This window comes from Penaeus japonicus, unplaced genomic scaffold (assembly GCF_977035675.1).
Source record: "Penaeus japonicus unplaced genomic scaffold, GWHDUDI00000001_assembly GWHDUDI00000002, whole genome shotgun sequence".
Classification (NCBI taxonomy): Eukaryota; Metazoa; Arthropoda; class Malacostraca; order Decapoda; family Penaeidae; genus Penaeus; species Penaeus japonicus.
The window spans coordinates 45,999,790-46,014,789 of NW_028234404.1; the positions used below are offsets into that span (position 1 = coordinate 45,999,790).

General features: G+C 36.3%; 1 protein-coding gene and 1 long non-coding RNA gene across 4 annotated transcripts in view; one reads left to right on the forward strand and one right to left on the reverse strand.

Annotated features, from left to right (window-relative positions):
- LOC147472399 (uncharacterized) overlaps window positions 1-15,000 on the forward strand; it is a 135,534-nt gene that overhangs the window by 20,958 nt on the left and 99,576 nt on the right. The window lies entirely within an intron of this gene.
- Window positions 1-15,000, reverse strand: part of LOC122259268 (uncharacterized) — a 35,569-nt gene that overhangs the window by 7,870 nt on the left and 12,699 nt on the right. The window contains exon 1 of one of the 3 annotated variants that reach the window (XR_006223757.2): window positions 10,751-10,880. The exons of the other annotated variants lie outside the window; for them this stretch is intronic. The gene's annotated coding sequence lies outside the window, so the exon portion shown is untranslated. Of the gene's footprint in view, window positions 1-10,750; window positions 10,881-15,000 lie in introns of those variants that run through there. 3 annotated transcript variants of the gene reach the window in all.

Sequence of the window (15,000 nt, forward strand, 5' to 3'; positions counted from 1 at the left end):
TGATTTATTTATCTATGTGTTTCCTTTCTGAAGTCTGAGACACATGTGGTGAGGGATTGTCATTGGCGGTTCCTCTCTCGGTCACAGAGGCAGCCGCTGGGAAGAGGCTGGCGTAGGATGGCGAGACATGAGAAAGACGCATGGGCATGATAGCAAAGCACAACATACGGGCAGTTACAGACATCTGATGAACACAGACGCAAGGAAATAAAGACCATAAAGGTGACAGACACTGAGACACCGAGAATGACGTCATGCATGAAGACACAGCCAACCAAACAGGAACCCTAGATCGACATAGAGAGCACAGAGAGACGTGCATGGCATCCGAATGACTCATATGCATCCGCGTGAGGGTGGAGGGGAACAACACAGAAGTCGTCATGAGAGAAAGGACAAGCTAGTGTTCCTTTCTTTTTCCTTTTTTTTGAAAGCAATGAAACCCAATATCGAAAAAGACACGAGCCATGATTTCGAAATGCATCGCGGGCGTGACCTGTGAATAGTCTCTCCCCCTTGACCTCTCTAGTGTCTCCTTTTGTATTTACCTAGCCTTATCACAGGGACTACACGGTGCTTACCTGACCTCTCTGGTTGCCTGGGTCAAAGGTCAGTGTTCCTGATCCCCGTCCCGATTCAACTTCACGATAAAGGTCAGTGTGTATTCATGTGTGCACGCCTGACCCTCTCGGGGTGTCCGCCACAGGGTCGGCAGTCGCGAAACAGCCATGAGAAGTATCATCAGCAGCCGTGCAAAGTCCCTTGACCCGCCTCGTGGTGAGTGTGCCCCCCTCCCTCTGCCCTTCTCCCTCCCCCTTCCCTGGAATCCCCCCTTCCACTCCCCCCACACATACCTCTGCCCCCTCCCCTTCCCCTCCCCCCACTCACACCCCTGCCCTCTCCCCTTCCCTCCTCCCCTGGAATCCACCCCCTTATCCTCCCCCCCCCCCCACACGCCTGATGCTCCCTCCCCTTCCCTCTTCCCCTGGAATCCACCCCCTCTCCTCCTCCTCCCCTCCCCCTTCCCGCGGATCCTTGCCAGCTGAGAGGGAGGGAACCCGCCCAGACATCTGCCTGCCCATGACTTTTACTCTCTATGCAAGGTCACTGACCTCCGCTGCCCCGTGACCTTTCGCCAGCAGCCGGATCGCCCCCGCCATCGCCCAAGCGGATGTACGCACTCTTATCTCGTGCCTGGGGGGCGTTTCCAGGGGGGGGGGGGGGGGGCAGTTAGGGTATGAGAGGGGTGTAGGGGGTTAGTGAGGTGGGTGTTTGAGGGGCAGAGAGAGGGCAAAGGATGGGTGTAGGGAGAAAATACTGAGAGTAAGGGAAGAAAGAGGGAGAGGAATGAGGGCAAGGGAAGGGTCTAAAGGGGCGGGAGGGAGGGAATGAGGGAGTGGTGGGGTGTAGGTCAAGCCATTCCATCTTCCTAATCTTCATCACAGTCCAGGAAGCTATCTCCCTCTCGAGAAGAAAAACGAAAGAAAAAAAAAAGTATTGAAGTTCCTCCGCCATTCCAGAGACAGACATAAATGAAGCAGGTGAAGCGAGACACAATTCAGCGCTGAAATCGCCGTCTCTATTTCATAATCACTTCACTCCTCGTCTGGATTGTCTTGGATTTTCTTCCTTTTCCTGCTACGACGGCGCCAGGGATGCAGCTACTACCAATACAACAACGACTTTAACCACTACTAATTCTCCTGTCAATGAAAATTATGATAATTGTAATGGTAATAATGATAATACTAATGTTAATGACCGTGATGCTGCTGCTGATGATAATGATTATGATAATGATAACAATAACAATAATGGTAATGATGACAATGACAATAATACTAATGATAATAATGACAAAAGGATGATACTGATGATAACAATAACAGCAATAGTATTGATTATGATGAAAGAAGTATAACGACAACGACAATTACGATTGGAGCACAGCGATGATGAGTAGGATAATATCAATAACGATGATGATGATGATGATAATTGTGGTAATGAAAATTGTTATGATGATGATTATGATGGTAATGATGGCAATGATAATAACAGTAATGATGATAATGATGATATCAAGAACATTAAAATGATAACAACAGGAGTAATAATGAATGTTTCATATATCACATCATAATATTCATGATTGGCCTTACAATTATTGATATGCAATTGTTACCCTCCTCCTAATTTTCCTCCTCCTCCTCGTCTGCCTCCTACACCGCCCTCCCCCTCCTCTTCCTCGTCCCTCTCCTCTTCCGTCTCCTGCTCTTCCTCCCCTTCCATTTCTTCCTCTCCTTTTTCCTCCTCCTCTTCCTCTTTCATTTCCTATTCCTCTTCCACCTCCTCATTTTTCTCCTGCTCCTCCTCCCCTTCCATTTCCTCCTCTTCTTTTTCCTCCTCCTCTTCCTCCTCCATTTCCTCTTCCTCATCCCCTTCCTCCACCTCCTCCTCCTCCTCCTCTTCTTCTTACTCTTGGTCCCCTTCCTCTTCTTCCTCCTTCTCCTCCTCCTTTTCCTCTTCTTCTATCTCCTCATCCTCATCCTCCTTTTCACCTTCCCCCTCCTCATCCTCCTCCTCCTTTTCACATTCTCCCTTCTCCTACTCCTCCTCTTTACCTTCCTTCTCCTCCTCCTCCTCCCCCCCTCCTCCTCCTCCTTTTCCTCCTCCTCTTCTTCCTCCTCCTCTCTCCCTACTCCTCCTCCTTCTCCCAACCTATCCTTCTCCTCCGTTTTCCGTCGCCTTCCCCTCTCCTCCCCTTTCACCTTCTCTCCTCCTCCTTTTCTCCCTCCTCTACACATTTTCCCTTCCTGCTAACTCCTCTTTACCTCTCTTTACTCCCCCTCCTCCTTCTCCTCCTCCTCCTCCTCCTTCTCCTCCTCCTCCTTCTCCTCCTTTTTACCTTCCCCCTCCTCCTCCTCCTCCTCCTCCACCTCCTCCTCCACCTCCTCCTCCTTTTCACCTTCTCCCTCCTCCTCCTCCTTTTCACCTTCTCCCTCCTCCTCCTCCTCCTCCTCCTCCTCCTCCTCCTCCTCCTCCTCCTCTACACATTCCCCTTCCTCCTCCTCCTCCTTCTCCTCCTCCTCCTCCTCCTCCTCCTCCTTTTCACCTTCCCCTCCTCCTACTCCTCCTCTTTACCTTCCCCCTCCTCCTCCTCCTCCTCCTTCTTCTTCTCCTCCTCCTCCTCCTCCTTCTTCTTCTTCTTCTTCTTCTTCTTCTCCTCCTCCTCCTCCTCTTCCTCCTTTTCACCTTCCCCCTCTTCCTCCTCCTCCTTCTCTTCCTCGTTTTCCTCCTCCTCCTTTTCACCTTCCCCTCCTCCTCCTCCTCCTCTTTCCCTTCCCCCTCCTCCTCCTTCTTCTTCTCCTCCTCCTCCTCCTCCTCCTCCTTCTTCTTCTTCTTCTTCTCCTCCTCCTCCTCCTCCTCTTCCTCCTTTTCACCTTCCCCCTCCTCCTCCTCTTCCTCGTTTTCCTCCTAATCCTTTTCACCTTCCTCCTCTTCCTCTTCCTCCTCCTCTTCCTCGTTTTCCTCCTCCTCCTTTTCACCTTCCCCCTCCTCCTCCTCCTCTTCCTCGTTTTCCTCCTCCTCCTTTTCACCTTCCCCCTCCTCCTCCTCCTCCTCCTCCTTTTCACCTTCCCCCTCCTCCTCCTCCTCCTCCTCCTCCGCTTCCTCCTCCATAGTGGGGGGGGGGGGGGGGGGGGGGGGGGGGGGGGGGGGGGGGGGGGGTGGGTCCTCCTCCTCCTCCTCCTCCGCTTCCTCCTCCACGTCCTCCTCCTCTTCCTCCTCCTCCTCCTCCTCATCCTTCTTCTTCTTCTCCTCCTCCTCCTCCTACTACTCCTCCTCCTCTTCCTCCTCTTCCTCCTCTTCCTCCTCCTCCTCCTCTTCCTCCTCTTCCTCCTCCTCCTCCTCCTCCTCTTCCTTCTTCTTCTTCTTCTCCTCCTCCTCTTCCTCCTCCTCTTTCTCCTCCTTCTCCTCCTCCCTTCTTCTCCTCCGTTTCGCCTTCCCCTTCCTCCTCCTCCTTTTCACCTTCCCCCTCCTCCTCCTTCTCCTCTTCCTCTTTCTCCTCCTCCCTCCTCCTCCTCCTCCTCTTCTTCCTCCTCCTCCCCCTCCCTAACTAGAAGGCACTAGACAAACATAAGTTGTTCTGGCGAGACCTTTTGAAGTCAAACTTTCGTGAGAAACAAACAAATAGAAGACCAAGTTGCCTTTGACTTTTCATTTCCTTTTGTTTGTTTTTAGTTGTTGTTGTTCTTTTGTTGTGGTTCCTTTCACCACTATTGTTTTTTCCCACACCCTTTCTTCGGTTTCTCGGTTTCTGTTCTTTTGTTTTTTGTTTTTTTTTTCTTCTTCTATCTTTATCATTACTTTTTTTTCTCTTGATTTATTTCTTGGAAAGTTTTCGAGTGATTTGTGTGTTTGTTGTTGTTGTTTTCTCTGTTTCTCCAACGTTTTTCTTTCTCTCGTCCCTTTTTCTTTCTGTTTTTCTCGAATTTCTTCTCTCTCTGTCTCTCTAACACTCTTTTTCTATCTGTCTTCCCTTTTCTCTCTTTTTTCCTTTATAATTCTCTCTCTTCTCTCTCTCTCACACACACACTCTCTCTTTCTTTCTCTCTTTCTCTTTCTCTCTCTCTCTTTCTCCCTCTTACTTCAGTTTTCGCTTTTATCCGTTTCAGTTTTTTTTTTACTGTCAATGTAAAATTTTCTTTTAATATTTTTATATATCAATCTTCAAATTCGACCTCTTTACGTTGCTTTCTTGCAGTTTTTTTCTAGTTTTCTTTTCTTTCATTTTTTCTTTTTCTTTCTTTTTCTGATTTCCTTGCTTCCTTGCACACTTCCAGAAATACCTTTCTAATCTTCCTCCCTTTTTTATCTTCCCTTCAGACTCCTAAGCACCATTGGAAAAAAGACACCCATTTTTCTCCATTACTGACTCATTTGCCGCCCTTAATCCCCTCTGTCTCCTCTTACTCCTCTTCCGTGTCCTCCTCCTCCTTCTCCTCCTCCTCCTTCTCATCCTCCTCTTCTTCCTCCACCTTCTCATCCTCCTCCTCTTCCTCCACCTCCTCTTTCTCCTCTCGCTCTTAATCCTCTTCTTCCCTATCCTCCTCCTCCTCCTCCTCCTCATCCTTCTCATCCTCCATCTCCTGCTTTTCCTCCTCCTTCTTCTTAGACACCCCTTCGCTCCCATTCCTACTACTCGTCCGTTTCTTTGGATGACAGCCTGACTTGGGCTTCATAACCCTCTCTGCTTTCGATTCCTTGCAAGCCTGACTCGTGACCGTCTCTGACCTGGCGGAAAACCAGTTCCTCGACGTGATTCACAGGCCTTCTGCAACGGGTTCGACACACGGGCTCCTGGACGTGACTCACACTCGTCGTCTACTCTCTCTCTCTCTCTCTCCCTTCCTCTCTCCCTCTCTCTCTCTCTCTCTTCCTCTCTCCCTCTCTCCCTTTATCCTCTACTCCCTCTCTCTTCTCTCTTACCTGCTTCTCATTCTTCTCTTCATTAGGCTAGTTCCTATGAGCCTACTTCCATTTTGGGGGAACGGTGTCTATGTACTATATGTATATGTATAGACAGTATGAATAAAACATATCAAAAGATCTCAAAAACTCTCTCACTCACTCTCACTCTCTCTCTCTCCCTCTCTGTCGTTCTCTCATCTCCCTCTCTCTCACTTCTCTCTTTCTCTGATTCTTCCTGTCCTCCTTTCTGTTCACTCTCTTTATATATATCTATATATATAAAATAATTAATATCAAGTATATATTATATTATACTATCGTATTATAAATATATATATAATATATATATTTATATATATAATATAATTGATATATAATTATATATAAGATATTATATAGTATATAATAGTATAATGATATATATATATTATAATAGAAAATATATAATATATAGTATATATATATAATATATCTATACATATATAGTAGTATATATTATATATAATATAAATATATATATATATGATATATATATATATATATATATTAAATATATATTTATTAGCCCGATACATACTGTATAAGTACATATATATATTTATAGATATATATATATATATATATAATATATATATAATATATATATATACATATATATCACACACACATTCAGACACAGACACACACACATCACACGAACACATACACATACACATACACACACAGACCACACACACACACACAACACACAACACCACACACATCACACACACACATATCATATAAAGACATATATATCCACGATACATATAATCACAAATAGATATATATATATACATATATATACATATACAACGTTAAAACACATACACAAACACACACACACACATATGTGCTCAATATATATATGATATATATATATATATATTATATATATATATATAATTGTATATATATACTATATATATATATATATATAATATAATATAGTATGATATACGACTCAACTACTCGCTTAAATATATATATATATATCAATATAACCACAACACATATAATATATAAACACATATAAATACTAAATTCATAGACTACTAAAATATATATATACTATATAATCTCTATATATACATATATACTAAAATATATATATATATATATATGTTATATATAATTCTAATCTTATATCTTACTCATCTACTACTATAATTTCTATTACAATTATATTATATTCTTTCTCATTTATATATACTACTACTTTTACTTCTCATTTTCTACCTACATCTATATGCTCCTTTCATCTCTTACTTTTATATATCTTTCTTTATTACTGTTTTTTACTATTTACTCTCTCTTCATCAGTCATATCTATATCTTATCTATTACTATATTATACTATATTATACCCTACTCTATATCATTCTCTTCATATTCCTACTACTCTCTCTACTCTGCTCATTTCTCTCTACTACCTCCTATCTACTCACTCATACATAATTCTATTATATATACCTATATATATTATATATATCATATATCTATTCTCCCCTTCATCTACTATACTCTCACATCTATACTATCTACTACTCGTTGTTACTACTCTTTGTCTATATTTACTATCTATCTATTCTCTCTACTCATCTACTATATATCGCTTACTACTCTAACTTCTTCATCTACTCTTTCTACTATAATATATAATATATATATATGATATAAATTTATATAACTATTATAATATATATATGATATATAATATTATATTTAACTCAGATATATAAAAGATATATAATATGTATATATATATATATATCTCTACTACTCGTATATTATAATATATAGTATACTCATATATAGTATATTATATATATATAAACATATGATATCATATCGACTTATATATATATTATATATATAATTATATATTATATATAATCATATATATATATCATACATATGTCTATATATATAATATTATATATGTATATATATATATAATGTATAATATATATATAAATATTATATAATTAATATAATATAATATAGTCTTCATATATATATTATGTATATATATATATATGTAATATATAATATATATATATAAATCTATATCTTATCTATCATATCTGATCTATATATATTCTATCTATACTAATCATAATACCTATCTGATCTATCTATCTATCTGTAATATACTATATATATATCTATCTATCTAATACTATACTATCATATTATACTATATATACTATGTATACTTATTTATATACTATCAGTATCTCTATAATATATATTCTATATATATGTTATATATATAATATAGTAATATATATTATATCTATATATCATAATATTATATATATTATATATATCAATAACCTATCTAATCTATAAATATCATGTGATATATTATATATATTTATATATGATATATGTAATAGTATATTTGATATATGTATATATATATACATATAATATATATAAATCACTATATATATTAGTTATATCGTATATTATTTTTAATACATAATATCAATATGATATGATGTAGAATTTAATAGTCATATATTATATATATTATATATATATACTATATTTGTATATATATATTAAATATATATATAATATCATACTATATATATATAATAATTAATAGTATTAATATATATATAAATAATATATATATATATATATATATATATATAGTGTATCATATATGATATATATTTCATAAATATATATAATGTATATTTTTGTATTATATATATTATATATATATTATATATATATATATATATATATTTATATATAATATAATATGTATATATATATGTTGTGTTGTGTTGTGGTTGTGTGTGTGTTGCGTGTGTGTGTGGTAATTCTGTATCTGTGTGTGTGTCAATGTGCTGTGACTTTTTTTTATGTGTTAGTGTGTAGTATTTTATCTATCTATCTATTTAGCTAGTCTATAACACACACACCACACACACTCACACACCCCCACAAAAAATAAAAATATATATAAAAATATATAAATATATATATATAAAATATATAAATATATATATATATATATATATAAAATATATTATATATTATATATATATATATAAATATATATATATATTTTTAAATTTTTTAAGGGAAAATTTTTTTTTTATAAATAATACATTTAAAAAATACATGTTATTTTTATATTTTGTAAAATAAATATTATATTATATATTATATATAATATATATATATATATATTATAATATATAATATAATATTAATAATTTATATATATATATATATTATAAATATAATATATATATTTAATATTATAAATATTTAAAATATAATATATAATATAAATTTATATATATATAAAAATAAAAAAATAATATAAACATTTAGATAGAGAGAGAGAAAGAGAAGAGAAGAGAGGAGAGAGAGAGAGATTATAAACAATATAAATATATATATATATAAAAATATATATATATAATAATATATATAATATATTGGTGTGTTGTGTAGTGTTGTGTGTGGTGTGTGTTTGTGTGTGGGGTGTGTGTGTGTGTGTGGGTTTTTTGTGTTGTGTGTGTGTGACGTAATATATATAATAAATTATATATAAAAAAAATATAATATATATATAAATATATAATAAATATATATATATCAATATATATATATGCAAAAATATATAAATCAATATATATATAAAATATATATATATATATATATTATTAAAAAAAATAATATTTAAAAGGATAAAATTATAAAAGAATTTAATTTTATTATATATAGATATATAAAAATATATAAATATATTTATTATTTTATATATATAATATATATATTTTTTATATAATTATATATGTAAAAATAAAATAAATATATATATATATATATATAATATTTAAATATATATATTTATAGATATATGTCTATAAATAACATAATATAAATGTGTATAAAAAAAAAAAAAAAAACAAAAAAAAAAAACAAAAAAAAAAAAAAAAAATAAATATAATAAAATATTTTAATATATTCATAAAATATTTGTATATACATTTATTATTATATATATATATATATAAAATATATATATATAATTATAAAAAAATATTTAAAAATATAAATATAATATATATATAAATATACAATATAAATAATAACAATTATATATATAAATATATATATATATAAATAGAACAAAAGAAAATGAAAATTTATATTTTAATGTAAAAATATATATTTTTAAATATATAATATATAAAATATAAAAATATATAAATATAATATATAAAATATAAATAACTTATTATATATATAATATATATATATTAATAATATATATATAATATAAAAAAAAATAAATAATATATATATAATATAATAATAAAATAATATAATATAATATATATATATAAATAAATATATACATAAAATATATCTTACAAAAATTAGTGTTTATAATCATATAAAATATATAAAATTATAAATCTATAACTATATATATATAAAATATTTTTTTATATATAATTATAGATAATAATAATATTTATATTAAATAATATAAATATATATAATATATTAATTAATATAAATATATATATTAATAAATTAATTTTTTAAATATATAATCTATAATATAAATTTATATATTATATACAATAAAATTTACACAAAATAAAAATAAATATAAACAACACACACACACACCCCACCCCATACACCCCACCCACCCACAACACACACAACCCCAAAACATAAATAAAAATAACACCACACCCAACAAAACACAATACACCACACAACACACAACACACACACCACACACACACACCACACACCCACCACCACACACACACAAACACACCACCACCACACACACACACACCCCACCCCCCCCCCCCCCCCCCCCCCCCCCACCAACACACACACCCAAACACACCCACCCACACACCCACCCCACCCACACCACACACACCCACACACACACACACCACACCACACACAACACCACCACACAAAAACCCACCCACACCCCACAAAACACACACACACACACACCAACAACAAAAAAACAACAAACACACCACACACACACCCCACACACACACACCCCAAAACCCCACACCACAAAATAAAATATCCGGGCAATGAGGTTCATAATCACGGAAAACGGCCTTTTTCCGCGCCTTTACGAACTCGGATCATCTCATTTCCTTGAACATAACACGGTAATTAATGCGATCCTTATATGATCAACGAGGTTGCAACTGACCTGTCGGCGTCTTGGTGAAATTCAAACTTCTCGAGAGATTTCTTCGTGTCGTCTGAGTGTCTCGCGGCATGTCTGTGATGTGTCTTATCAGCTGTACGATTCCGTAGACAATCCGTCTAGCCGGGTGTCTTATAAATACATTTTTTTCTTGCCTTGCGCTGTCTGCATGGTAGACACCTCCGCCTTGCCGCCACAGCTTACTCCTCCATATTTACATCGGTGCCTTAGCTGCCAAATGTCCAGCGGGAGTCTGCTGCTTCCTCCGGGACGCCTGCTTTGGGCGTGGGTTTTAGTTTACATGTAAGAGGCCGTGTGCCTTATTGCGCTAGTCCAGAGGCTCTTGTTATACGCCTCTCTGTCCCAGTGACTATTCTTTGGCCAGGATTAGTCTGGTGACGTCTGCTGTGTCTGCCAGCGTTCATAATATTATGCTCTAGACTAGGATAACATTAGCTGTTTCCTTTTTTATTCTTTCTTTCTTTTTTGAGTCTCCTACTCTCAGGTTCTTCATGTGTTTATTCGTTTCTTTGCGGATTGGTGCACTTTATCAATAGTATGTTGGTTATCACTCGTTCAAATAATCAATAATGCGAATTTTTAGGTGGCTATCTCTATATCTCTCTAAATTGATAAGTACGATTATATTCATAAAATATACAATAGATTATACATTCAGTATTCATCACACACACACACAAACACACACACACACACACACAGACACACAAACACACACACACACACACATACACACACACACACACACACACATACACACACACCTAAATCCCCTGACTCATGTATTCTCTTTTTATACATCCTCATCTGAATCATCTCGTGTTCATCTAACCATTTAGTGCATTATTGTTCATTATCAACATTATCTTTTTACGGTAAACTTCGTGCCTGCGTCGTAGCCAGCGGCGGTGACTCATTCCACCAGCTGTTGTCTGACACCTTGCCATGTCGGCCGCCATAGCTGGGTGTCCTGCCTGCCTGCCGCCCTGCCTGCTTGTTGCTCGGGCCTTTTGCTTTCTTGCTTGGGGAAAAGCCTTAAGGAAATCGTGGATATGCTCCTTATATGTTTTTTTTTCTTTCTTTCTTTTTTTTCTCTCGGCTTTCCTTCGGTGATAACGTTATCAGTGGTGGAGGCCCAACGAAACGCGAACTCACGCACGCACACCAGGCTACGATGCTCTTATCTTTTTTTCCGTTCGAGTCCCGTTCCCTCCCCACCTCCGTCTGTCTTTGTGTCTGGCTGTCTATTTTGTCTATCCATGTATAATTATGTGTGTCTATTAATCTATCAATCTGTTTCTCCTTCCTTCCCACTTCCCTTTTCCTCCCTTCTCAGCCCTCCTTTTTCCCCCTACTCCCTTTCTTCCCTCCCTCCCTCCTTCCACCCCTCCCATTTCCTCCCTTCTTCCCTTCCTCCCATTTTCACTCCCTCCCTCCCTTCTTCGCTCCCTCCTTTCTTCCCTCCCTCATTCCTTCCCTTCCCTCCCTCCCTCACTCCTCTCTTCACTCTCTCCCTTCTTTTCACTCCTCCTTCTCTCCCCTTCTTCCCTTCCTCCCATTTTCACTCCCTCCCTCGCTTCTTCGCTCCCTCCTTTCTTCCCTCCCTCATTCCTTCCCTTCCCTCCCTCCCTCACTCCTCTCTTCACTCTCTCCCTTCTTTCCTCCATTCCTCCCTCCCTCCCTCCCTTTCTCCCTCCCTCGCTTCTTCGCTCCCTCCTTTCTTCCCTCCCTCATTCCTTCCCTTCCCTCCCTCATTCCTTCCCTTCCCTCCCTCATTCCTTCCCTTCTTTGTACCTCTTATTTTCCCCCTCCCACAAAGTCCCATTCCCTTTTTTCCCCCCTGGTCCTCCCTACTGCCCGGTTCCCCGTCCCCTTTTCCCTCTTCCTCCGCCTTCCCTCCCTCATTCCTTCCCTTCCCTCCCTCCCTCACGTAAGAACTAAAGGTGAAGATGATTATCCGGAGCAGAAGACATTTGCGTCCAGTAAGAGCTTCATCACCAATTTATTAAGCAGTGATGACAGTGGTGCCGCATGAGGAGGTAGGGGGTGGGAGGAGGGGGCCAAGGATGGAGGTGAAAGGAAGCGAAGAAGGAGATAGGAGAGAATCCATCGATGTTGCAGCAGGAAGAAGAAAAGAGATGAAGGAGAGAGAGGGAGAGAGGGAGAGAGAGAGAGAGAGAGAGAGAGAGAGAGAGAGAGAGAGAGAGAGAGAGAGAGAGAGAGAGAGAGATTGGAAGAAGAAAGAATAAGTGGAAAGATATAAGGGTGAAGGAAAGTGAAAAAGAAGTGGAGATTGGAAGGAAAAAAGAGGAAAAAAAACAAAAGGAAGGAAGGAGGCAGAAAAGATATGAAATCAGACGAAGAGGGATAAGGGAAGGGTAGATAATTAGAGGAAAGAGGACATAGCAGATAAAGAATGAGGAGGCATAGGAGAGAACGAAGAAGGAATAGAAAAGATGAAGGAAAAGAGGAAAGAGATGGAGATGGAAAATATTTGGAAGAAATGTGAAGGAGAAAGATGAGGGGTGAGGAGAGGGAAAGAAAGTGAAGGAGAGAAGGAGAAGAGCAAGAGAAAGGAGGGGGAAAGAGAGGCAGAAGGAAAGAGAAGGGATGGGAAAGAGGAAGGAAGAAGGAGGAGGCAAGGATAGAAAGACGAAAGAAGGAGTTAGTGAGAGAAAAAGAAGAAGAAAGAAGGAGGAGGGAAGATGAGGTAGAATAAATGGCAAGGAGGGAAAAAGAGACAGAAGGAAGGAAAATGGAGGGAAAGAGAAGAAGAAGAAGAAAGAAAATAGAGGAGTAGGGAAGGAATAAGAAAAAGGAAGACAAAGTAGAGGAAAAAAAATATGATTATGGATAAAAACGCCAAAAAAGAGAAGGGAAGAAAGCAGAAAAGAAACGAAATTAGAAGGAAAAGATCAGAAGAAGAAAATAACTAAAGAGAGAATGGTTAAAAAGGTAAAGAAATAAGAGAGAAAAAGAAAAGAAAGTAGAAAGGGAAAAGCAAGAGAAAATAAAGAGAGAACAAAAACGTTAAAAACATGAGAGAGAAAGAGAAGGAAAATAAATTTGAAAGATGGAAATAAAAGACAGAAAAAGACAGACAAAATAAATAAGAAGAAAAGAGAAAGAAAAAAGGAGAAAGAAAAAAAAGAGAGAAAGAAGGAGAAGAGAGAGAAAATAAACAAAATGGAGAAACAAACAACAAACAAAGAGGGAAACAAAGCGGTCAAGAGAGAAGGGAAAGAAAGGGAAAGATAAAGAGAGAGAGAGAAATAAAGCAAAGGGAAGAAAGAGTATATAAACAAAACAAAAATACAGATATATATATATATAAATAAAAGAAATGGGAGAGAAAGGGGAGCAAAGCAGAAAAGGAAAAAAAAAAAACAGGCGAAAGAGGAAATAAACGGAATTGATAAATAGAAAATAAACAGATAAGCGAGAAAGAAGAGAAAATGTAAGGAGAGAAGGGAAAAATAAAAATAAAAGTAGAGAGAGAAAAAATAAACTGAAGAGGGAAAAGCAAGCAAAGAAAAGGAAATGAGAGAGAAAGAAGAATAAAAAGAAAGAGAGGGAGAATGGAGGGAAATGAAAGGAAAAAAGAAAATAGAATTAGGAAACAAATAAAAAAGATGAACTCGGGGAAGAAATAGATATACAAACTAAAGAGAAAAGATAAGGAAAAGGAAAAAAAAGGAAGTAAAGAAGGAGAGAAAGAGGAAAATTAAGAAAGAGAAAATAAAAAAAAATTGAGAAATATAGAAACTAGAAATTCGAAAGAAAAAATAGGAAAAGAGAGAAAAAAGAAAATAAAGGAGAAGATATAAGCGAAAGAGAAATAAAAAGAAAAAATAAATTGAATAGAGTAATATCACAAATCAAAAACAATAGAGAGAGAAAAATAAATTAAGAGGAAAAAGGAAAGAAAACAAACAAAAAATATCAGAAAGAAAGAGAAAAAGATTTAAACAGAGAAAGTCGAGAATGAGATAAAAATAACAAGCGAGTGTTTTAAGCTTTGCAAGATAACATCGGTCTCTCCTTATCTATAAAATGATAACAGGTTCATCAAAAATCAAGCCTTCAAATAATCACTGACTTCTATGCTGAAGTTATGATAAAGAAAAATATAAATAGATTGTTGAGCGAGCATATGAATATCTGAATATATCAATACATAATGTACTTTTGTTTGTATGAATTCAGATCGCACAAAAGTGCAAACACACACA